We start from the raw sequence: 23,909 nt of genomic DNA on the forward strand, positions 1-23,909 counted from the left end.
CAGTGACGAAGTTGAAGTTACGCCGGGGATGGATATTTCAGCAAGACAATGATCCAAAACACCGCTCCAAATCCTCAGGCATTCATGCAGAGGAACAATTACAATGTTCTGGAATGGCCATCCCAGTCCCCAGACCTGAATATCATTGAACATCTGTGGGATGATTTGAAGCGGGCTGTCCATGCTCGGCGACCATCTAACTTAACTGAACTTGAATTGTTTGTCCAAAATACCTTTATCCAGGATCCAGGAACTGATTAAAAGCTACAGGAAGCGACTAGAGGCTGTTATCTTTGCAAAAGGAGGATCTACTAAATATTAATGTCACTTTTCTGTTGAGGTGCCCATACTTTTGCACCGGTCAAATTTTGGTTTAATGCATATTGCACATTTCTGTTAGTACAATAAACCTCATTTCAATCCTGAAATATTACTGTGTCCATCAGTTATTAGATATATCAAACTGAAATGGCTGTTATAAACACCAAAATATTTAGAACTAAAAATGATTAAGATTAATAGGGGTGCCCAAACTTTTTCATAGGACTGTATATATATATATATATATATATATATATATATATATATATATATATATATATATTCGAGAGCAAGCAGCAAATCATTTAAAAGTGGATGATTTTTTTCTTTTATTGACCTTGCTAAAAATTTCTATATATTACAAATCCTAAAGCAGCAGAGAAAACACCATCTTACGACAAAGTTGCATGGCCAATTCCCCGAACATTTAGTAAACAAACTGCTATTTACTGCAACTGGTCAACTTCGAGCAGCAAGAAAAATAATTTTGCTTGTGGGCAGGACTCCATTCCATAAAATGAAAGCCTCAAGTGCTGAGACGATTGCCTCCAGCCGCTTGCAGTAATAGTCACACGCCCTTCATCCTTAAAATCATACAGTGGCCCTGCTTACATTTAGGAGATTGTCTGGTACTTTTTTCATCGCCTGACTTTTCATTTGACATTGAAACCTCTGATTGGCAACCGGGGGGTAGAGCGTCAGAGATTTTCCATGGCATTACTGTTGTACAAGGAGGCGATTATAGCAACATTGTTTGGTGTTGAGAATATACAATGCACTTTGTATCAGGACATATAAGCTTGTACTAGTGCTTTCAGTGAGGAACTTATATTTCCTATATTTTGTACAGTTATTTTTGACGACCAAGTGAATAAAAATAATGAAATAAATTGCATTTCTAATTGGCAATCCCAATGGTAGACTTGTCTGGACTCCCTAATAGGTCTTTGTAAGGAGATGAAGCTAGGGATGAATTTGGACCCCTTTTCTTGCCCAATGGCCAAGGCGTTGTTCAGGACTATGATATTGATTGTTGTGTCCTCTTCACTACTCATTAGTGCACTATACTGTATAGTGGCTATGCCTGGTATTGCAGCTTATCCCCCTTCATTTCTATTGGATGGAGCTGTAATGTGGTCATGTGACTAATGGATGTAATATAAGTGGCTAGAGAATAGGAAGCGGAACTCAAAATTATAGTCCTAGACAATCCCTTTAAAAGGTTCTTCCTCTTCTAAAGCAGTTCATAGTTGTCCAATAAGGAAAGGGGTAACCAGAATCGGGGGCAGAATAGAGTGGCATATAATCCTTATGTCCTCTTACAAACTCTAAGGGAAGATAGAATACAACAAAGGAAAAAACAAAATAGGCAAACCCACTGATTTTGGCAGAACCCGACAGTCATTTCATATCTCTGGTGGCCTTGAACCTCTTCTGAGACGGATCAGGCAAAGATAAGGGGTTTCCAGGCTTAGTAATTGATGAACTATTCTTAGAATAGATCATCAATTGAAGATAATCAGACCTAAATGGCCCTATCTACCAATTGTCCGTTTCTGATAACTCGTGCGGACATGAGATGTGTCTTCTAAATTGTGAATGCTCATTGGGGAAACCAAGACTGCAAACCCAGTATTTCTGTTGCAGATTGTTTTCAGAGTGCCTCCCCCCCCATCCAGTGGGTCTTTTTTTGGAATTTGTTCAAACAGCTAATCCATAGAGGTCATGGACGTCATATAAATAGGTCATCGATTAATAAGTTCTAGAAAACCCCTTTATGATACAGTCCTATGAAAAAGTTTGGGCACCCCTATTAATCTTAATCATTTTTAGTTCTAAATATTTTGGTATTTGCAGCAGCCATTTCAGTTTGATACATCTAATAACTGATGGACACAGTAATATTTCAGGATTGAAATGAGGTTTATTGTACTAACAGAAAATGTGCAATATGCATTAAACCAAAATTTGACCGGTGCAAAAGTATGGGCACCTCAACAGAAAAGTGACATTAATATTTAGTAGATCCTCCTTTTGCAAAGATAACAGCCTCTAGTCGCTTCCTGTAGCTTTTAATCAGTTCCTGGATAAAGGTATTTTGGACAAACAATTCAAGTTCAGTTAAGTTAGATGGTCGCCGAGCATGGACAGCCCGCTTCAAATCATCTGGGATGGCCATTCCAGAACATTGTAATTGTTCCTCTGCATGAATGCCTGAGGATTTGGAGCGGTGTTTTGGATCATTGTCTTGCTGAAATATCCATCCCCGGCGTAACTTCAACTTCGTCACTGATTCTTGAACATTATTCTCAAGAATCTGCTGATACTGAGTGGAATCCATGCGACCCTCAACTTTAACAAGATTCCCGATGCCGGCATTGGCCACACAGCCCCAAAGCATGATGGAACCTCCACCAAATTTTACAGTGGGTAGCATGTGTTTTTCTTGGAATGCTGTTTCTTTTTGGACGCCATGCATAACGCCTTTTTTTTATAACCAAACAACTCAATTTTTGTTTCCAAAATGAAGCTGCCTTGTCCAAATGTGCTTTTTCATACCTCAGGCAACTCTATTTGTGGCATACGTGCAGAAACGGCTTCTTTCTCATCACTCTCCCATACAGCTTCTATTTGTGCAAAGTGCGCTGTATAGTTGACCGATGCACAGTGACACCATCTGCAGCAAGATGATGCTGCAGCTCTTTGGAGGTGGTCTGTGGATTGTCCTTGACTGTTCTCACCATTCTTCTTCTCTGCCTTTCTGATATTTTTCTTGGCCTGCCACTTCTGGGCTTAACAAGAACTGCCCCTGTGGTCTTCCATTTCCTTACTATGTTCCTCACAGTGGAAACTGACAGGTTAAATCTCTGAGACAGCTTTTTGTATCCTTCCCCTGAACAACTATGTTGAACAATCTTTGTTTTCAGATCATTTGAGAGTTGTTTTGAGTAGCCCATGATGCCACTCTTCAGAGGAGATTCAAATAGGAGATCAACTTGCAATTGGCCACCTTAAATACCTTTTCTTATGATTGGATACATCTGGCTATGAAGTTCAAAGCTCACTGAGGTTACAAAACCAATTTTGTGCTTCAGTAAGTCAGTAAAAAGTAGTTAGGGGAATTCAAATCAATAAAATGATAAGGGTGCCCATACTTTTGCACCGGTCAAATTTTGGTTTAATGCATATTGCGCATTTTCTGTTAGTACAATAAACCTCATTTCAATCCTGAAATATTACTGTGTCCATCAGTTATTAGATATATCAAACTGAAATGGCTGTTGCAAACACCAAAATATTTAGAACAAAAAATGATTAAGATTAATAGGGGTGCCCAAACTTTTTCATAGGACTGTATATGGCTTCACCAAGATGGATGCATATCCATGCTATCTGCAGGGTTGTATATGTGGCATCGACAAATCTTGACTTGGGGCCCTAAGGTTCCTTAATTAAATACAAGAGGACTAACCATTTCCATTGGAAAGTCTCCATAGCGTGTTCCACTCTTGACCAGCTGCCTCTTCTCATGCAGGCTCAGCGGTTCCTCATCTTCAAAAATCGTCAAAGTCCTTCTGTAATTAACAGTCAAAAATAATGACTTTTCGATGTTCTAAATTGCATGTTCAATTACTGGTAACCAAAATTATCTTCAGTAGAAAAATAATGATTTAGTCCTATGGAAAGGCTTCATTACTTTATTGTGGATGTTCTACCACGGCTCGAGATTAAGGTAACTCTCGTTCTCAAATTAAATGTCAAATATAATTTGCCCAGAGAATCGTGAAGGCTGAGGCTGTTTTTACAGGGAAAGTAAGTTCATTTCACATGGAGTAGAATATTACAATAAATCACACTGGAGTGACTTAATGTTGTGCTGGAGGAAGACCTCACCATCACTGATGTAAAAATTGACCATTTGAAGCTGCTATTTTCAAGAAGTTCTTTCAAGAAATTCAATGTAATGTTTTGATATTAAAAAATGCCCCATATGGTGCCAGGTCAACACATTTTCTATGACATACTGTATAAGACCACTGCTTTTGGTTATGCCAAAAAACTTTACTGGTAGTTCTATCAAAGACCTGGACCACATATGGTTTTAGTTGTTATACCAATGGCCTCGAGCACTACTTATGGTTTTCCTAACCAAACCAAGGACCTCACTACTGCTTATAGCTCTAACAGTTAGACCAAAAGTCTGGTCATAGTTGTATCAAAGAACTGGACCACTTCATTTTGTACTATTTGTTATACCAAAATCTTGGACCACTGCTTATGGGTTTAGGAGTTAGACCAAAAATTCAGTTGACCAGTTATGTTTGTCACTCCACTACTATTTCTGATTCCCATTGTAATACTAAGGGCCTGGACCACTACTTATGACTCCCATTGTTATACCAAGGGCCTGGATCACTACTTATGATTCCCATTGTTACACCAAGGGCCTGGACCACTACTTACCCTGTTTCCCCGAAAATAAGACCCCCCCCCCCTTCACCTTCTGGATCACATACACCCGGCAGTCATGCCGGCGCTCCGCTAAGGAAGCATCAGCATGACTGCCGATTGTTCCCCACTCCAGCCGCTGCATAAGACATCCCCCAAAAATAAGAAAGGTCATATATAGAGATGAGTGAACACTAAAATGTTCGAGGTTCGAAATTCGATTCGAACAGCCGCTCACTGTTCGAGTGTTCGAATGGGTTTCGAACCCCATTATAGTCTATGGGGAACATATACTCGTTAAGGGGGAAACCCAAATCCGTGTCTGGAGGGTCACCAAGTCCACTATGACACCCCAGGAAATGATACCAACACCCTGGAATGACACTGGGACAGCAGGGGAAGCATGTCTGGGGGCATAAAAGTCACTTTATTTCATGGAAATCCCTGTCAGTTTGCGATTTTCGCAAGCTAACTTTTCCCCATAGAAATGCATTGGCCAGTGCTGATTGGCCAGAGTACGGAACTCGACCAATCAGCGCTGGCTCTGCTGGAGGAGGCGGAGTCTAAGATCGCTCCACACCAGTCTCCATTCAGGTCCGACCTTATCCTCCGCCTCCTCCGGCAGAGCCAGCGCTGATTGGCCGAAGGCTGGCCAATGCATTCCTATGCGAATGCAGAGACTTAGCAGTGCTGAGCCAGTTCTGCTCAACTACACATCTGATGCACACTCGGCACTGCTACATCAGATGTAGCAATCTGATATAGCAGAGCCGAGGGTGCACTAGAACCCCTGTGCAAACTCAGTTCACGCTAATAGAATGCATTGGCCAGCGCTGATTGGCCAATGCATTCTATTAGCCTTAGCCCGATGAAGTAGAGCTGAATGTGTGTGCTAAGCACACACATTCAGCTCTACTTCATCGGGCTAATAGAATGCATTGGCCAGCGCTGATTGGCCAGAGTACGGAACTCGACCAATCAGCGCTGGCTCTGCTGGAGGAGGCGGAGTCTAAGATTGCTCCACACCAGTCTCCATTCTGGTCCGACCTTAGACTCCGCCTCCTCCAGCAGAGTCAGCGCTGATTGGCCGAATTCCGTACTCTGGCCAATCAGTGCTGGCCAATGCATTCTATTGGCGTGATGAAGCAGTGCTGAATGTGTGTGTTTAGCTCAACTACACCGGTGGAGTAGTTGAGCTAAGCACACAGATTCAGCTCTGCTTCAATCAGCGCTGGCCAATGCATTCTATTAGCTTGATGAAGCAGAGTGTGCACAAGGGTTCAAGCGCACCCTCGGCTCTGATGTAGCAGAGCTGAGGCTGCACAAGGGTTCAAGCGCACCCTCGGCTCTGATGTAGCAGAGCCGAGGCTGCACAAGGGTTCAAGTGCACCCTCGGCTCTGCTACATCAGAGCCGAGGGTGCGCTTGAACCCTTGTGCAGCCTCGGCTCTGCTACATCAGAGCCGAGGGTGCGCTTGAACCCTTGTGCACACTCTGCTTCATCAAGCTAATAGAATGCATTGGCCAGCGCTGATTGAAGCAGAGCTGAATCTGTGTGCTTAGCTCAACTACTCCACCGGTGTAGTTGAGCTAAACACACACATTCAGCACTGCTTCATCACGCCAATAGAATGCATTGGCCAGCACTGATTGGCCAGAGTACGGAATTCGGCCAATCAGCGCTGGCTCTGCTGGAGGAGGCGGAGTCTAAGGTCGGACCAGAATGGAGACTGGTGTGGAGCGATCTTAGACTCCGCCTCCTCCAGCAGAGCCAGCGCTGATTGGCCAAAGTACGGAATTCGGCCAATCAGCGCTGGCCAATGCATCCCTATGGGAAAAAGTTTATCTCACAAAAATCACAATTACACACCCGATAGAGCCCCAAAAAGTTATTTTTAATAACATTCCCCCCTAAATAAAGGTTATCCCTAGCTATCCCTGCCTGTACAGCTATCCCTGTCTCATAGTCACAAAGTTCACATTCTCATATGACCCGGATTTGAAATCCACTATTCGTCTAAAATGGAGGTCACCTGATTTCGGCAGCCAATGACTTTTTCCAATTTTTTTCAATGCCCCCGGTGTCGTAGTTCCTGTCCCACCTCCCCTGCGCTGTTATTGGTGCAAAAAAGGCGCCAGGGAAGGTGGGAGGGGAATCGAATTTTGGCGCACTTTACCACGCGGTGTTCGATTCGATTCGAACATGGCCAACACCCTGATATCCGATCGAACATGTGTTCGATAGAACACTGTTCGCTCATCTCTAGTCATATATTTTGTTAGATAATTTAATATAAGAAACTGTCTTATTTTCAAGGGAAACAGGGTATGATTCCCATTGTTACACCAAGGGCCTGGAGCTCTGCTTATGGTTCACATTGTCCTACCAAAGATCTGGACCACTGCCTATGGTTTTAGTTCTACCAAAGATCTTGACTACTCTTTAAGGTTTTAGTAGTTCTATCAAGGGTTTGTTCCACTGCTTATGGTTCTCATTGTCTAACCAAAGATCTATTGCACTGCTTATGGTTTTAGAAGTTCTATAAAGGGTCTGGACTAGAGATCAGCGAGTAGTTAAATACTCAATATTTGATATTCGTTTCAAGTAGCCCCTCAATATTCGACTACTCGAATCGAATATCGAACCCTATTATAGTCTATGGGGGAAAAATGCTCGTTTCAGGGGTAGGCAACATTCGATCAAATTGAACTTACCAGGTCCACGAGTGAGGGTCTGGCTGGATTCTCCGAGAAGTCTTCTCCGTGCAGCGTCTCCGCGGCGTCTTCCGGCCCTGAATTCACTCTGCCAGGCATCGGGCCTGGGCAGAGCCGACTGCGCATGCCCGCACTACAAGAAAATGTCCGCTTACAGTCAAAGACGCCATTTTCTTGTAGCACGAGCATGCGCAGTCGGCTCTGCCCAGGCCCGATGCCTGGTAGAGTGAATTCAGAGCCCGAAGACGCCGTGGAGATACTGCGCGGAGAAGACTTCTAAAGGTAGGAGAAGAACCAGCGTTGATTGGCTGACTGTATAGCATTTGGCCAATCAACGCTGGTTCTGCATCAAATTTTTCCATTCCAATAGCGAGTGGTACTCGATCAAGTACGAGTATTTCGAATACCGTAGTATTCGATCGAATACTTACTCGATCGAATACTGCTCGTTCATCTCTAGTCTGGACCACTGCTTATGGTTTTAGAAGTTCTATCAAGAGTTTGGACCACTACTCATGGTTTTGGAAGTTCTATCAAGGGTCTGGACCATTGCTTATGGCTTTAGAAGTTCTATCAAGGGTCTGGACCACTGCTTATGGCTTTAGAAGTTCTATCAAGGGTCTGGACCAATGTTCATGGTTTTAATTGTTCCATAGGCTTGGACCGCTGCTTTGGTTTTAGTTGTTCTACCACAGAGCTGGACCACAGCTTATAGTTGTTTTAAATTCAACTCAATAGTCAATTTAGAGAATATTAACCAAAGTCAATTAACGTTTCTTATTGTATTTTATATGTGCTGTAGGTGACCTGGTAGAAGAAGCTTTTTGCACGTTATTTGAAATTTAAAGAAATTGTCAAAGACATGTATTCTATGTGTTGGGATGAAAGCCAACACAATAGAGATGATATAATATAGGTTATAGCAACTGATTTGTAATCCTATCTCTGGACCAATTACAGTAGCGTTCTTCTTGTTTGGGCTCTTATTGGACTTAAGCTATTATGTGTAACTGTGTATAGAGCCCTGTAGGATAGTTTTTAGGGGACACCAATATTTGAGATTTTCTGGGTTGTGCAACTTGTGGTGTATCCTTTCATCCCATGTATCATTGACCCTTTTAGATTGTATAAGATGTAATATATGTATCCTTCAATAATAATACATGATTGTTATTTGTTCTTGGAGTCTTATGCATTGTTCTATGATGGGTATATTAATGTTGCTAAGATTCAGATGGTTTATTAATTTTAGATACTTTGTTGCAAATTGTGATTGATCTTCTTAGGTTTCAGAGACAATATATTGCCATTACTTCTTTGGTCTCCTGAAATCTCTGTTCTTCCTGCTCTAGCTATGGCATGTTGACATGACCTGAGACCATTGGATCCATTGACTGGCCGTGACCTGTCAACCTCACGCAAGTCACCATTACCGCAAGTGACTGGCTGCCATGGTCACAGGTTGGGTCAACCGTCGTCACCGGACCAGAATGAACAGAGATTGTGGGACAGCAGAGTAATAGCAGCAGCAACCACACTATATATCTGACGCTAGACAGAAAATAGGGGGACAGCAGGGAATAATAAGGAGAATATTGCGAATTTAGTTATTTTACACCATTATAAATAGGATTTTTTAAATCTGGGGGTTGTACAATCCTTTTAATATTTTGTTATAGGCACAAAACCACAGAAGAGAACCGGTCTAATTGTTTATCTCACATTTGTTAAGTCTTGTCAAACTTTTCCACCTTTGCTGCCAATCGAATTTAGCGCAGTCATGAGCTATGATTGTACAAGTCCTTGAGCGTTTATGAAGACTCTTATTCTGAGAGGACAATTAAAGCCGCACAATGCTCCGTGTTTCAATTCACCAACCAACCATTGTATTTGTTAAGAGAAATTGGTAACCAGAGTTTACGGAAAGTGTCATTTGTTTTTTCTAGTAACAATTAAACTGAATCAAAATCGCTATCTATAAAGCCGGGGCGTAACGTATCTAAAACCTCAGCTTATAAATGGATCTAAATAATACCTTCCCTGCACTCGGCACACGGAACGTCAGAGCGTTGTATGGATTCCAAAAGCTTATTTCTCTAGTGACCTTGCGAGTCTATTATTGTTGTCTATATCCAAATCCACATTCAATACCTATAACCCTAATTTTCCTGATGTTGCCATTGTGCTCATTAATACCTTCCAAGGTTGCAGAGAAAAAGAACTCGCTCGCTGTTAATGGATGTTGATGTTCCAAGGACCTGTCTCTTCAGATCCATATGATTTCCCTTATCAATGCACATTCCTGTCCATTTCAGTATTTTAAGACCTAAGTAGCACATCTGAGCACCATCTTTGAGAATCCTGCTAGCAGCGTGATACTCTGAATGTGCTTAACCCAGGTATTAATCTCCTGTCAATCATCGCCTTGCCCGGATTCCAGTGGAGGCTGAGGCATGCAAACACATGTACTGCATGAGGAACTATCCGGTAGAACAGCGAATAAGCCGAGGTTTATTACTGGTACATGAACGCCTAGAAAATATGTATTTATAAAGGAGAACGGAGCATAATAGAAACGGCAAAAACCAAGGTTAATAAACAAGGCTTTGTCTTTAGGAATAATAATCAAAAAGAAACATATTTATACATGTATTCAAGCAGATTATTACTAATGCAGATAGTGGTATAATAGAAATATTCTGCTGCATACAGTATTATAGTAGCTATATTTTTGTACATAGGAGCAGTATTATAGTAGTTGTATTCTTGTACATAGGGGGCAGTATTATAGTAGTTATATTCTTGTACATAGGAGCAGTATTATAGTAGTTGTATTCTTGTACATAGGGGGCCGTATTATAGTATGTATATTCTTGTACATAGGGGCAGTATTATAGTAGTTATATTCTTGTACATAGGAGGTAGTATTATAGTAGTTATACTCTTGTACATAGGAGTAGTATTATAGTAGTTATATTCTTGTACATAGGGGCAGTATTATAGTAGTTATATTCTTGTACATAGGAGCAGTATTATAGTAGTTATATTCCTGTACATAGGAGGTAGTATTATAGTAGTTATATTCTTGTACATAGGGGCAGTATTATAGTAGTTATATTCTTGTACATAGGAGGTAGTATTATAGTAGTTATATTCTGGTACATAGGAGTAGTATTATAGTAGTTGTATTCTTGTACATAGGGGGCAGTATTATAGTATGTATATTCTTGTACATAGGGGCAGTATTATAGTAGTTATATTCTTGTACATAGGAGGTAGTATTATAGTAGTTATACTCTTGTACATAGGAGTAGTATTATAGTAGTTATATTCTTGTACATAGGGGCAGTATTATAGTAGTTATATTCTTGTACATAGGAGCAGTATTATAGTAGTTATATTCCTGTACATAGGAGGTAGTATTATAGTAGTTATATTCTTGTACATAGGGGCAGTATTATAGTAGTTATATTCTTGTACATAGGAGGTAGTATTATAGTAGTTATATTCTGGTACATAGGAGTAGTATTATAGTAGTTGTATTCTTGTACATAGGGGGCAGTATTATAGTATGTATATTCTTGTACATAGGGGCAGTATTATAGTAGTTATATTCTTGTACATAGGAGTAGTATTATAGTAGTTATATGCTTGTACATAAGAGCAGTATTATAGTAGTTATATTCTTGTACATAGGAGCAGTATTATAGTAGTTATATTCTTGTACATAGGGGCAGTATTATAGTAGTTATATTCTTGTACATAGGAGGTAGTATTATAGTAGTTATATTCCTGTACATAGGAGGTAGTATTATAGTAGTTATATTCTTGTACATAGGAGCAGTATTATAGTAGTTATATTCTTGTACATAGGGGGCAGTATTATAGTAGTTATATTCTTGTACATAGGAGCAGTATTATAGTAGTTATATTCTTGTATATAGGAGTAGTATTATAGTAGTTGTATTCTTGTACATAGGGGCAGTATTATAGTATGTATATTCTTGTACATAGGGGCAGTATTATAGCAGTTATATTCTTGTACATAGGAGCAGTATTATAGTAGTTATATTCTTGTACATAGGAGTAGTATTATAGTAGTTGTATTCTTGTACATAGGGGCAGTATTATAGTATGTATATTCTTGTACATAGGGGCAGTATTATAGTAGTTATATTCTTGTACATAGGGGGCAGTATTATAGTAGTTATATTCTTGTACATAGGAGCAGTATTATAGTAGTTATATTCTTGTACATAGGAGCAGTATTATAGTAGTTATATTCTTGTATATAGGAGCAGTATTATAGTAGTTATATTCTTGCACATAGCAGTATTATAGTAGTGAGCTGTTTTATAATAAGTGTAGTGTCATAGTTCTAAAATTACTAGCTTATGATGCTACAATGAAGCAATTTTGATCCCTATAGTTACATCTATGGTATCTGAAATCTCTATCCCACTTGTGTTTATAACTGTACTGTATACTGTATATCACTGATATCACTTGATGTTACCAGCGTGACATATGTAAAGATGCCAGAACTTCTTGCTACCTGCCTGATAAACATGTTCTAATCCAGTAACAGTAAAGTGATTGGAATAAAAGATTATAGGAGAAATATACCTTCACCGAGTAATTGTCAAGGTGGATTCCAGAGGAAGGAATTTCCATAACTCGGCCATAAAACAAGTGGGTAATGCACTCCTAGTTATTGGATTATCCTGGAGCAGGTCCAAGTTGTACAAATCAGAAGAGTGGAGCAGTAAACATGCGGCGTTATTAGGTTTTAGTTGATTATAGGCACAACGTTAAACTCAATACAGTGCATTAGATTTGCTAAATGTATCACTAGCAATGTGGCTATAATGGGCGCAGTGTAACCGTATGCCTGTAATAGCTGATATACTTAATGGAACTTCAGATCCTCGGTGTCTACAGCTCCGGTTTGTCAGCCTGAAACCCTTTAACAAAGTGAAGCGGTGACACTCAGTTTTATTGATGACATCCATTTCCAGAAGATGTGGAGCAATCTTGATCTCATCACATTCCCATCATCATTCTGAAGCCGTGCACGTGTTTACAGGGTATCCTCTGGAGTTTAAGCCTACAGGATTACTAGATTGTAATATATGTATCTCAGGCTCCAAGGAATACAGTGAAAGCCTATTTATATGGCTTCTAATTGTCTGGAAATCCTAATCTGGTAGGGGCTGTAAGAGTCCTGGAGCCAGATTAATAGTCAATAACATACAGACATGTCCATCACTTAATTTTTTCACTTTTCTGCTAATTTAATTTTAGGATTTTAATGTGTCCATTATAATCTATACATTATCACAGCATGCTAGGAAAACCTTGGACAGGCTGCAGTTTGCATCATCACCACTGGGTGGCCACATACAATATAAACTTCTCCAGATGGAGTATCTCAGAATGTGATTTTTTTCTCAAAGCTGGTCATCTCATCTTGCAATACAGATGTATTTGAGTAAACCCATCATTCTGCAATTGAACAAGACAGCAAAAGCCGATATTTTTACAATGACTTTTCTTTTTTTTTTGTGCTGCAACGTATAAGGTTGCAGAAAGTCAGCTTAACTGTGCTACCTCTGTATGTGAAGTCATATCTGCATCAGTGTCAAGGAGTGGTGGAGGTTTGATCCCCAGGTAAAAATATAGCTCACCTGGTCGAGTAGCATTAGTTAAAGGAGCCAGATACTAAGCTATTCATTGCTGTGGCCCCTTCATTTACCACCACAGCGCCAACTATAATATAGTGGTTGTATTTGGTATTGCAGCTCCGTCCTGCTCGTAGCACCGTGTGAATGAGACTTAGCTGCAGCACGGCCGTGTGACCGATGGACGTGACGTTACTGGACTGAGAAGAGAAAGCAGAGCTTAATGTTATAGTCCTGGACAAACCCTTGAAAGTTTCTGGGTTCTAATGCAAAATCTGTAGCCAGGCCCCTCACCTACCATGTGCTAGTTCTCCGCTACTTACAGTGAGTGATATATACTTCTACCACTCACTACAAGCACATCAGTCAGCTATCTTTTACACTTGAGAAAGGGCTCCAGCCCGAAACGCGTAGTATTTTGACTGATTAAGTGGTAACTAGGGTTGAGCCAATCTTGAGATTTCAGGATCGATTTTAAAATCTGATTTTCGATCGATCGCGATCATGAAATTTGCTTGATCGCCGATCGGGTTCCGATCTTTCCCGATTCCGATAGCTCAAACCTAGTGGTACCCATTCCCTTATCCACAGGTCCTACTGATTTTGGGTACACGTTGTGCAGAATCTTCCTCCATTCTACACTGCAATGACACAATGTACACTTTTGGTGGGAGTTCTCCTTTAAGATGCATCTCCTTTGGAAGTTACAAGTGATGAATTCTTAAGTTCGCCGAATCCCATCATCATTACAAGGTACAGAGGTGATTAAGTAAAGCCTGAAGTTCGTTCCGTCTCCGAGTGTCACCCCAACCTCATCACTACGCATTTCATCCTGTTAAATTACTGTTACAGAACATTAATCGAGGGATTTTCTTTCCACCTTAAATCCTTCTATTAATTATGTTTCACTTAATTGTCTGGATTTCCTTTTATTTTGCTCATTCTGACAATTAAATCCGTTTCACTCCTCCATTGTGATGGCAATTTTTTCCTTTGACCCCACTGTCTTTAGATTAGTTTTTCACTTCATTAACCTAATGAAGCTGGATTAATTTATTTGATTTAATTAATCTCTACAGTGCTTGAGGGGTTAAAGTCATTTATGTTACTGCATTAAGAAAAGCATGGTGAGCATTGATTGCTGCAAGGTAAAGGAGCTGAAATCCTGGGAACATTCTCTGGAAAAACTGGATTTGCTCAGCAGTCTTCAAAGGTTTTATGGCAATTAACAACTTTCCCGGATTTTGTTTATTAACATATTTTGTTAAAGGCGTTTTTCAGGATTTTTTGTTGGGCTGATCGGTGGGGGCCCCACAGCAAGCTCCTGCACAGATCAGCTCTTCAGGGGTGTGTCCAGTCCCTGTACTATACTGTGCATGGATACAGAAGGAGATAGCTCTGTATACTGTATAGTGGCCAGGTGCTGTTACTGCAGCTCTCCGTCCATTGACATTGGGAGACCACAGTGTTGAGAAGAGTGCTGTGACCTCTTCACACAAAACCAAACACAGCACCATATATTTGTGTAGTGACTATGCTCTGCTATTGCAGTTCAAGATAGTCACTTGAATGGGACTGAGTTGCAAACAGGCCATGTGACCGAAGAATGTGACTCCACATGGCCTGTAAGGAAAAGTGGAGCAATGTTGCCACTTCAAACAGCTGATATGTGGGATTCCCATTTGTCTGATCTTCAGGATAACTCATCAGTTGATAAGAACAGAAACCCCTTTAAGCAGGTTAAAGGGGTTTTCCACATTGTACAATACCTACTTGTTGGAAGGGTCCTTTTACAATAAGCTGACCACATAGTAGCCCCTCTACTGGAACCCCAATGATCAGATGTAATGTTCATTATCCCTGCAGCACCACCACAAGGGGACATTAAGTATTACATACCATTCACCCATCTCACTGTGTGGTCTGTAGAATGCTGGACAAAGATGTTGTGTTTAACAGGAGTCTGTCAGCAGGAAAATGGGTATCAAACTATTGACAATACCATGTAGGGCGGCTTCTATACTTTCCAAAGATTTCTTTCTTATTCTGCATTGCAGCTCCATCTTCATGAATATCTGTTTTACTCTTACATGAGCTGAAACAGTCTTTAGGGGCAATTCTTCTCCTGTTAGGGCTTCTCTCTCTGCTCTAGATAACTGTAGGCAAAGTGTGACAAACTGGGAGATGTCACTCATTTAGGTAATTTGCATGAGAGTAAAACGCTGATATTTGTGAAAATGGAGCTGCAATGTAGAATGAGACAGACATCTTTGGAAAGTTTAGAAATCACTCTATAAGGTGCTGTCATTACTTTGATTTTCCAGCTGACAGACTCCTTTCAAGTCCAGAAATAGAAATAAAAATGTTCCATGTGTAAGCCACATATCCCGACTCCATCCTCAATCACATGAACAGGGCTCCCAGAATCAAGGACTTCTGTGATGCTAGGAGTACAGTCTACCAAACTTAAATGGGACAGTAGGAAGAAGCTTAAACCATTTTAGATAACTATGATTTATCAATATCTGATCTGTGGCGATGGGTCAAACACCTGGACCCTGCACTGACCCTGCATTGTCCTAGCGCTGGAAGCAGTTTGGGTCCTATTCAAGTAATTGGAGCAGAGCAGATTCTGGTGTTTGGTCACAGCCAGAGCAGATCGGTTCAGTGTCCGGGTGTCAGACCCCACTGATCAGATACTGATGACATATTCTGTGGATTGGACACTAGGGTTGAGCCGATCTTAAGATTTCAGGATCAATTTTAAAATCCGATTTCTGATCACTTTCCAGCCGATCCCAATCGTGAAATTTGCTTGATCGGGATCCGATCACTCAACCCTAATCAATGCTTCTCTATGGGAAAAGTCACCTTTAGGGTTGAGCCGATCTTGAGATTTCAAAATCTGATTTCCGATCATTTTCCAGCCAATCCTGATCATGAAATTTGCTTGATTGCTGATCGGCATCCGATCTTTCCCGATCCCGATTGCTAAACCTTATTGGACACCTGTAATAAGACTCCCCCCCCCAAAAAAAAAAAAAAAAAAAAAAAAAGTCCTTTAACTGTTTGCTACAAAGGATGAGGGTCCTGAGTGGAGGACCTCCTTTATAAACTACAAAAAAACAAAACAAAAAAACAGGTTTTCTAAACTGGAATCCATGTAAGGGTTAACATCCTCAATAGCCGAATCTTAAGAAAATATGAAATCAACCTAAGAAGAAACGAACACAATATAATCATTTCCGATCATCAGAGGCTACAAGATTAAGCTGTACCTCGAGTGATACAATGTTGCAATGTTTGATACAATGTGACAGAACCTGATCCTTTGTTCACTGCAAAGAGAATAATGATGTATGAGCATCGGAGCCCCCTCCGTAAACCCACAACACAAACCCTAATGCATCCGACGCTCTTCACACAATGCTAAGAGACAAAGTCTTAAGTTTCCAGAATTCATCTTCAGCCGCCCGAGTACTTAGATTCTCCTGAAAGGCAGACTTTTTCTTTTTTTTTTTTTTGCTTTATCTTTTGTAGTCTGTCAAAAGTCAACAGCCGTCAAAACAATATTTTTCCCTCATGCGGGCAGACAACAAAAAGCCAGCGGAGAGTGGTGTGTCACCGGGCAAAGACACGGAATTGATAGAGGCTCTAACCATCACACATTACCCTGTCAGTCTCTGTACTCACTCGCTTGCTCAATAAATACCAAAAAAAGATGACCAAACAACCATAATCCTTTGCAAACGATTTCTGTCATTGCTGTTTATGTGAAGTAGAGTTATGATGGAATGGTGGAGGATGGGAGATGGCTGGTTGATGATTTTTTTATGTGACAAGCAAAAGATATTTCTGGAGGAGCTGTCGTCGGGATGCAACTTTATTTAATAATGGTGTCCTTGAGTATCAAAGCTCCCTCTACGCATTGCTGAGGTGTAATGGAAAGTTGTGCCATCTTCTTAAAGGAGACTATGAATAGTCACTTTGACTACTTGACTCACTGTCCTTCATCTCTCCTTGGCTCCATCACAGTCTTCTTCGGTTATCTTCCAGCCTCCTGGGTGATGTCATGAGCCCAGGAGACCACTGAGGCCTGTATTTAGATCTCAGCAGCCAACGCAACTGGACCCATGACATTGGTTTGCCACATGTGACTGCTGAGGCCCAGTCACAGGTCTCAGGAAGTCCCCACAGCTAGGGCTGAGCAATCGGGAAAGATCGGATCCCAATCGGCGACCGAGCAAATTTCACGATCATGATTGGCTGGAAAATGATCGTATATCGATTTTGAAATCTCAAGATCAGCTCAACCCTAAAAGTGACTTTTCCTATAGAGTAGCATTGACTAGGGTTGAGCAATCAGGAAAGGCCACTAAAATGGCCACTAGCTCTTCAATAGGGTTGAGCGAGCGTGATCGGGAAAGATCGGATCCCGATTGGCAATCGAGCAAATTTCACAATCGTGATCAGCTGGAAAATGATCGAGAATCAGATTTTAAGAATGATCCTGAAATCTCAAGATCAGCTCAACCCTACTCCATAAACATAAAGTAACTAGGGTTGAGCAATCAGGATCTGGAAAGATCAGATCCCAATCAGCCATCGAGCAAATTTCATGATCACAATCGGGATCAGCTGGAAAATGATCGGAAATCAGATTTTAAAATCTATCCTGAAATCTCAAGATTCGCTCAACCCTACCCACAGCCCTGGACCTCAACCAGGAGACCAGTAGATGATGGAAAAGGACCCTGAGGGGGCACCAGACATGGAAAGGACGTCGAGGAGAAGTGAGGGAAGGCGATTATCAGTGTTTATTGTCTCCACACTTCCTCTGCTTATTTTATTCTGGAGTCTGAAGAGATAACAGTATAAATGGTAATTTTTGGGTGACTTGCCTCAAATTTTGGATTTGGGTCAAGCCTGAAACTTTTGGTCGAATCTGGTTAGTTTCAAACTGATCAACACATATCTATTTTTCAATATGTGATCAATGGGGGTCCAACGCCCAGGACCCCCACCATTCAGATGGTTGAAGATGATGTAGATTTTGGGTGTGGACTCTTCTTTGCATACCAAGTGCAGTGGCCTATTCAAACAGCTGATCGTGGGGGTACCGGGTGTCCCCACCCATCACAAATTGATGACTTATGCTAAGGTTAGGTCTTCATCATATAAATCCCAATAAGTTCCCCTATATAGGACTTAACCGGTGCAGTAGGTGGTATTAGATTCGTGGTGAGGGGGATGTGTAATGACAACCGCTGCACATTACTCCCGCCAACAGTAAATTAAGCCGCCCCGAATCTTCACTTTACAACACTTAGAGTCTCTTGGAATCTCCTTACCGCTATTGTCTGATGAACAGAAAAACTTCTAACCAGGATCCTTACAAACAAACAAGAAACTCGAAGTGCTGATGGCTGATGAATATCAAAGGCGGTGAAGGACATATCAGAACCACATGCCGAGGCAGCTCCTAGAGAGCCTGTCAGAGTCTATAGCATCTCAACCCTCGCCTTGTGTTCTCAGCTCCTTGCGAGGTGCTCGCAGCCCGTTTCTCTCCACTGAGCGATCAGCCGTGCTAAGTCATCAGAATTATTAGGAGCTTGTTAGGTTTAGAGACACAAAGCTGCTTCACATTAGAAATACAGGGGGGTAAATCTCTGCAGATGGCAACGAATCGATAGATTTGTACATGTATGGGAAGAAAATTGCATCAGCTGGGCACAAAGACCCCAGAAACACTGACATGGAGGGGCCATACAGTATGTAATCCTATCCTATCCTATCCCATCCTTCCTACTAATATTATAAATGTATAAGTTTGGATGTTTGTTAGCCAATCATGCAAAAACGGCTGAACGGATTTGAATGAAATTTGGCACATAGATAGATTGTAACCTGGAGTAACACATTGGATACTTTTTATCCTGGTAAATGACATGGCTTCACGGCTGTTATGAATTTATGTTCACATACTATATTACACTGCTCTTATCTCAGCTTCTGAGAAAGCCAGGTCTGTTATCTCTCTGTGTAAACATATACTAACCCTCAGTGGTTTGTGTACATGCATCTGCATATTATCTGATCTGCTCCAGGCAGTGCTGACACAGTGGATGGGAAAACACCTTGAATCCAAATTGGCAGTTTGCTAATATTAAACTTGCCGGGGAAAAGAAAATCTCATTTGGTGCAAAATTCTAAAACGACAGCTATGAAAGAAGCCAGAAGTCACAGAGCTCTCCTCAAGTGGAGCTGCTGGGGATCAACGGTGCCAACAACATGCTCATCATATGGTGTCTCAGCGAGCTGAGGAGATGCCGGAACAATCACAGGCACAGCACAAGGAATGAGTTTGGTGGCAGGCCAGCTTAACAGCTGCCGAAACGCTGCTGCAGGCGGATCATCGATGCCAACAACACACTCATTATATGAAGTCCCAGTGAGCTTCTGAGATGCCAGAACAATCACAGGCACGGTGTGAGGAACAAGTTCAGCAGCAGGAAAGCTTAAGAGCTGCCGAAACCCCAGAGCAGGCAGATCATCGAAGCCAACAACACGCAGACGAAGTCGCGGGCAGAGACAAACACACAAGTGACATACAAAATACACAAGTGCAAAACTGGGCAATTCTTATAGGGCCACTACACAAACAAATAATGAAATATACCCGTGCGAAGCCACGTCCTCCTGCTAGTTATATATACAGCTGATATGTTATACATGATATGGACCATGCTGGTATAACCTGGGTATATACTGTATATCATTATATATGTACAGCTGGTATAAGCTGGGTATATACTGTATATAGTGATATGGATCATGCTGTTATAACATGGGTACATACTGTATATAATATATACGTACAGCTGGTATAAGTTGTATATAGTGTTATAAACCTATAATATTTGCCTATTGTGTACATATATTTCCATTTCTAAAATTCTTCCAATTTCTGATATTTGAAGGCTTTATCTCTGCTCCTTGTGCCGGATCCATTGTCTTTGCTGTAATTCCATTAGTCACCTCTGATATACAGACACACAGTGTCACTGTCTGAAGGGATTTTGTGCTGTCACTTGAGTGACTGACTGACAGGCAATTGTGTGTTACATCTCACTATTTTATCTCGCTTGCCTTGCATTAGTCATTTGGTATTTCGAAATTTGGCACCCGAAATCTCTCATCAAATATTGGCGTCATACAAGACACGCGAAGGATTGTTCTTGCCATTAGTTATAGGTTTCTTTATTTTGTGTTTTGTTTTTGTTTTTCCACAAATAAAAAAAAACAAAAACAACATTTTGTAAGGTGATAGAATTCCCATACAATAGTGAATGACCTAGAAATTTGTCTTTTTATAGGTTTTTTTTTTGTGCAGAATCAATATTAATATTCTTTTCGTCCAGGAACCAGGTCAGAAATGGCGAGCGAAAGAAAACATTCGCATGTCAAGAACACCTATGGAAACTATGGCGGTTTCCTTATACGTATAATAGGGGCAGAAAGAGGAAAACTCTCTGGACTTTGTTAAAAATGCCGCAGGAATAAAAGGGTTTCCATGAGGTCTTTTTTTTTAAAATGATTTTAATGCATCTTCATAATTGAGCTTATTACTAGATTATACAATGTAGAACGTATATCAGTGGCGTAACTAAAAATGGCGGGGCCCCATGGTGAACTTTTGACATGCCCCCCGACCGACACCGAAGACCCTGACTGACCCCCCCCCTCATTCTTGCGCGCTCTATTATGCCCCATAGTGGCCCCTGCACATCAATCTCAATCCCAAGCCTGAAACCATTCCTGATATGCTGCTCCTCCTGATAGTCTGCAGACCTCACATCACTACTAGAGATGAGCGAACACTAAAATGTTCAGGGTTCGAAATCCGATTTGAACAGCCGCACACTGTTCGACTGTTCGAACGGGTTTCGAACCCCATTATAGTCTATGGGGGGAAATGCTCGTTTCAGGGGTACGCAACATTCGATCAAATTCTACTTACCAAGTCCATGAGTGAGGGTCGGGCTGGATTCTTCTCCCTGTGCAGCGTTCCCGCATCCTCTTCCGGCCTTGAATTAATTCTGCTAGGCATCGGGCCTGGGCAGAGCCGACTGCGCATGCCCACACTACAAGCAGACATGCGCAGTCGGCTCTGCCCAGGCCCGATGCCTGGCCAGAGTGAATTCAGAGCCGGAAGAGGATGCAGGAGCGCTGCGCAGGGAGAAGACTTCTAAAGGTAGGAGAAGAACCAGCATTGATTGGCAATGTATAGCATTCGGCCAATCAACGCTGGTTCTGCATCGAATCTTAACTTCGAACAGCTAGTAGTGTTCGATCGAGTACGAGTATTTCGAATACCGTAGTATTTGATCGAACACCTATTCGATCGAGTACTACTCACTCATCTCTAATCACTACCTTTACTCAGTTTCTAACTACAAGTTAGTGGCTCGTTGACACCCCTGAATCCAACCCCTGGGTCACAAGCCACGGTTTCCCAGCACATGGGGCACTCCAAATTGTTCAGGCACCAACTTTCTTCAGCACTATATCTGGACTCATTAATTTCCCGCTATATTTTAGTCTATGCAACCTAAAACACTATCCTTGCAACATGTTCACGTACCGGGAGCACATTTTTAACTTCTGACAGTAGCCGAAAAACTCAACCGCATAATAATTCCTATGGGGCTTGGCAGTGTTTGTTTAATTTTTGCTTGAGATGGTTGCGAGTAAAGCCGAGGACTGATTGTGGGCCCCTGGCAGGAAATTTTCGCTTATTTATAAGCACACTTGACATTTAAATTTCCTTTAACCTTATGAGATGTAGTGATATATAATGTCTGGAGCCAATTAACATGGGAGTGCGACTTAGCCGGCGCTATATTTTCCTGACAAGGGATTGCACTCCGCACTGGAGATTGTTCCCAGGTGGGAAGATCATATGCCATGCCGCTTTCCTTTCTTAGTCAAATACCAGGCTCATCCCCGCTTGACAGAAAGTTACAGCCGGGCTTTGTTTCACCTGCTATAGCTGACAAAACGTATTTACAAATGAGCGAGAGGTTGCAGAATGTGGTTTCTAAATAAGAGGAGCAATGTCAGGTCTCGGTGAAACACTCAATCCAGTTTAAGAAGAGTTCAACTGGAGGACGTTCAGCTTCAGTGTCATATTAAGCTCACATTGATGTGCGCGCCTATGTATAGGGCTGTATAGGGGGCTGTTTATTTTCATGTTAACATGAGATAGCAAGAACCAAGTGTGAAGGTCACTGATACCAAGAAGACCAACGGATAACTTGTATTGCCCAATAATGATACAATACATTGACCCATGAGGTTTCCTGACTAGACATGAGCGAGTACTGTTCGGATCAGCCGATCCAAACAGCACGCTCCATAGAAATGAATGGATGTACCTGGTACTTCCGCTTTGACGGCGGCCGGCCGCTTAACCCCCCGCGTGCCGGCTACGTCCATTCATTTCTATGCGAGCGTGCTGTTCGGATTAGCTGATCCGAACAGTACTCGCTCATCTCTATTCCTGACCACTGGTAAAAACATACATGGTGTTGAGTCTATTGTATTTGTCAAGGGCAAAGTTAAATACTGACAGCCATGGCGCAAAAGCTAAGTCTACGACCTCTTGTGCCGATTTTTCTCAAGGCAGTCAGACATTCCATCCTCCATACATTTTAGCAACATTTGCATTCTTCTTTTTCTTTATCTGGTCCAGACCACCATGAACACAAGCTGCCCATCATTCCCATTCCAAGTTAACCTCACCATATGGTCAACACGGTTCCTTTTTTGGCACATGACCATATGTTGTTGACCAACTGCTATTTTTGCCATTAAAGGATACTTTTCACCTGACAGTGGAAGGCTGTGTATCATGAATCTTCTCACTCAAGTGGGCCAGAGGGAATAAAATTTATTATGTGCGGACTGGTGGCCATCAAAGAATATCAGAAAGGAAATCAAAAATGTTTATTCAGTTCTAATGTGTTGAGGGAGACCTGGGCTACTAGACCCAGTCATAGCTGTGACCCTGTATTTTCGCCAGTGAGATGCCTGTAAGGGCAACAATGCATAGCAACAGGTACAATAATGAAGCATGTGAATGTGTAATTGTGAGTTATGCAATTTCGGAGCCAATAACAAATATTATTAAATTATAATTTGGTGGGTAATGGGCGTCTTTATCTCCTCGGCCACTGTGCATAGGTTAAACATGAGCAACCCCCCCCCCCCCCAATTTGGGGTTTGCAGACTACCTGATGTTAATGGGGTTGTCCGGACTCTTCTGCTGACAATTGATGAACAGCATTGTGGACGTAAGGTCCATGGCAGAAGATCCGCGCTCAATGGTCGTGAAGGTGGGACAAAGGCTGAGGATTTTGTTGAAGAACCTTTTATTGGAGTCATTATAAAAACAGTGCAGCACAACGCGTTTCGGGATTTAGAAGAGCCCTTTTTCAAGTGCAAAATCAGGACACGTCGAGCTAGATCAGTTTGCTGACAATTGATGTCAGGGGAAAGAAGAGAAGGTGATGAATTTCATGTCGTCAAACTTTTTATTTTCTGGGGAGATAAGCTGTGGCCATGGCAAGTCATATTCTGAACTCCCCTTTGAGAACAAATGCACACGTGGCCAAGCCCTGCGTTCATGGGTATAGAGGGGTCAGAAGGAGTAGCTGCTGCCCATTCAAGAATTTTGGTGCCA

The 23,909-nt window shown here is 41.5% G+C and overlaps 1 protein-coding gene across 2 annotated transcripts in view; it reads left to right on the plus strand.

Annotated features, from left to right (window-relative positions):
• DIAPH2 (diaphanous related formin 2) overlaps nt 1-23,909 on the plus strand; it is an 824,584-nt gene that overhangs the window by 751,892 nt on the left and 48,783 nt on the right. The gene's annotated exons all lie outside the window — the stretch shown is intronic.

Source organism: Leptodactylus fuscus, chromosome 11 (genome assembly GCF_031893055.1).
Source record: "Leptodactylus fuscus isolate aLepFus1 chromosome 11, aLepFus1.hap2, whole genome shotgun sequence".
Taxonomy (NCBI): domain Eukaryota; kingdom Metazoa; phylum Chordata; class Amphibia; order Anura; family Leptodactylidae; genus Leptodactylus; species Leptodactylus fuscus.